Source organism: Motacilla alba, chromosome 1 (assembly GCF_015832195.1).
Source record: "Motacilla alba alba isolate MOTALB_02 chromosome 1, Motacilla_alba_V1.0_pri, whole genome shotgun sequence".
In the NCBI taxonomy this organism is placed as follows: domain Eukaryota; kingdom Metazoa; phylum Chordata; class Aves; order Passeriformes; family Motacillidae; genus Motacilla; species Motacilla alba.
The window spans coordinates 35,223,245-35,226,005 of record NC_052016.1 but is presented as its reverse complement, the minus strand read 5'-3'; positions in this window follow the sequence as shown (position 1 = coordinate 35,226,005).

The window sequence follows — 2,761 nt, the reverse complement described above, 5'->3', positions numbered from 1 at the left end:
TTTGTGGTTTCTTTTCTCTAACTATACTCATTTATGTTCTCCTTTGCCATGGCCAGATATGTTTGTATAAGTGGATGCCATCTGCCTAAACTGGGCTTGGAGGGGGCGGGGGGGAAATAGTGGCTCCAACCCCAGCCGCTGGTGGCAGAAATTGTTTCTTGGAGATATCAGTGTCCCTCTGATTTCCTGTTACACTGACACTCATTGATTTTTGACAGACATGATATATGCCACAGGTTACTTGAGGAACTGGAGGTGAAAAGTGTTTCAGGGCTGCCCGTGGAAAGCTAAAAGCAGAGGGAGAAGGCTCCCTTGTAAAACATAATCAGGAATGGTAGACCCAAGTGCAGAAGAACTAAATCCTTGGTAGTAAGAATGTCACAACACTACTGAATTTGAAAATGATGGTATGATTTTCATTATTTGATTCTAGCTGCTTTCCTGCCCTGACTTGTATCTGCTACTCTCTCTTTACCAAAATTCAGTTTTCTTCGTTTTCCACTTCTGCAATAACTACCTTATTTAAGCATTAGCAGAAGTCATTGTGAGATATCCTAGAAGGTGGCTATTCATGCTTGTTGAGCTGGTTGGAAATTATACCCCTGTCTTGTTTAAAGGTACTGTAAATTGGTGGGATAAGGAGGGAAAAAATTCTCTCTTGGTCATCTGATGGCATGTCATGATTTCTGTTTGCAGTCAGAGAGTTTGGAGTGTGGTCTGAGACAGGCCATACTGATTTCCCTTTCTTTCCTACCTTTGCCTGCTGGCTTAGTGTCGTGTTTATCCTGCACATATCCTCAGCATATTGGGGTATCTGTTGCTGTGTCAGTCACAGATTACAGTAATCACTTGCCTGGGCTGTAACAGTCATGTGTGTACAACATATAAAAAGCAAGTGGATTTGCTTTCTAAGTGTCCCTCAGGGTCCTTAAGTGATTCCATAATCACATCCAAGGTGCTGTTAAAACCTGGAAACTCCAGTGCAATGGATAACTCCCTTAGTGCTAATACTGGGGAGCACTGCACCTTATGGTCTGTTCACATGTGATTGATTCAGCACTTTTCTGATGGCTTTGGAGAAGGAAACAGCAGCAGTTTGTACAGAGCAGCTACCACGTGTCCCTCCCGCCCCTTTTCACCTGGCTGTTCACAGCTGCCCTTGCCCAGTGACTTTTACAGCCAGCACTGAATTTTCCATGCTCCTCTAACGATTTGTGCAGCTTTCCACCCCCGTTAACCATCTGCTGTTTTTCACACCCGTGGCATTTCCAGTGGGGCTGTTGTAGAATTGCCGGGGTGCACTTAATGGGCAGATAAAAGGTGATTCAGAGCTTATTGTGGAAACCAAACTCTCAGCTTGACAGTTTTTAGATGGTTTCTGTCCCTTTAGCTCACAGATGGCTCAGACTCATAAAACCTAAACAGTTCTTGGTAGGACTCAGTCTGCACGTTTTCCAAACGTGCAGTCATTTTCAGAAATTATTTGGCTCAGTGAAGTGTGAATGGGCCTCCAGAGCACTTGCAGAGCAGAAAGGAGATTTTGGCACTGTGCATCTTATTGTGTATATTTTTCCCTTGAAAGACTTTGCTTTAAATCTTACCTTTTTTACCCAAGTCTTGCAAATCTCAGTGGCAAGACAGACCTGCATTGTGCTGCAAAGATCCTGCATTTTCCAGTGAGTCTGGAGCTGTGACAATTCACCAGTTTTATGTTTTTAATGGAGATATTTGAAAAAGTAATGTGACAGTGAAGAAACTCAAATCACTGAAATGCCCAGGATATTCACTGCTATTAAAATGTTTTATTGCTTAATTCTAAGATGCAAAGAACTGCATTAAACCAGCTGAGCTGCATTTGTTTTAGGCAGTGATAAACACTGGCCTGCCCTAGTTAAGGGTGGACACATTGCTTTCCTCTGGAAGGTGGCCAGGGAGGCAGTCTGTGCATGTCATAACTGCATTTTATCATCCCTACCCACTGCAGAATTTAAAGTTCTGATGAAGGGTTTATTGTCTTGCCTAAAGCCACCTTACACCATCTGCAGGCTCAAAAAGGGGAGTCTCCTTCGAGAAGTGTATTAGTGTAATTAGGAGGGTCATTATTCACCTCAGTGTGGCCCAGGGTGTCACAGTGGTAGAGTGGCAGCACTGTTGTCAGTAAAACTGAGCTGTGGTGCTCAGGCACTCCTTGGCCACCCTGTTCTGACAGATCCTGTGTTCTCTCAGCAACACTGCCATTAGATGTCCTTAGTCTGACCATGCACAGGTGACTCAGTGTCTGGGCTTACCTGTTCCTCATTTGCCCAGGCTGAGTTTGTAGCAATTGCCAAGGCAGTGACAGATAAATTACCTCGTGGCTGCTGCTCTTGTTGAGTGTTGTGCTGAATTCTCAGCTGGATGCTGTTGGGGAGTGGCAAGAAGTTGTGGGTGAGGTCAGAATGTCTACAGGCCTTTGAGCTAGGGTGAATTTAAGGAGTCACAGAACAGTTTGGGTTGGAAGTGACCTGAAAGGTCATCTAGTTCCATCTCCCCTGCCATGGGCAAGGACACCTTTCACTAGACCAGGCTGTTCAAAGCCCCATCCAACCTGGCCTTGAACAGTTCCAGGGATGGGGATCCACAGATTCTCTGGACAACCTGTTCTTGTGCCTTGTTTGCCATGTACACTCCAGCCTGAACTGTTCTTTTTTTCCTGTGCTCTCCTGCTCACAAAAATCTGAGGATGAAAACAGAGCTACTGAGTTTCCTGGACATCTCTTCC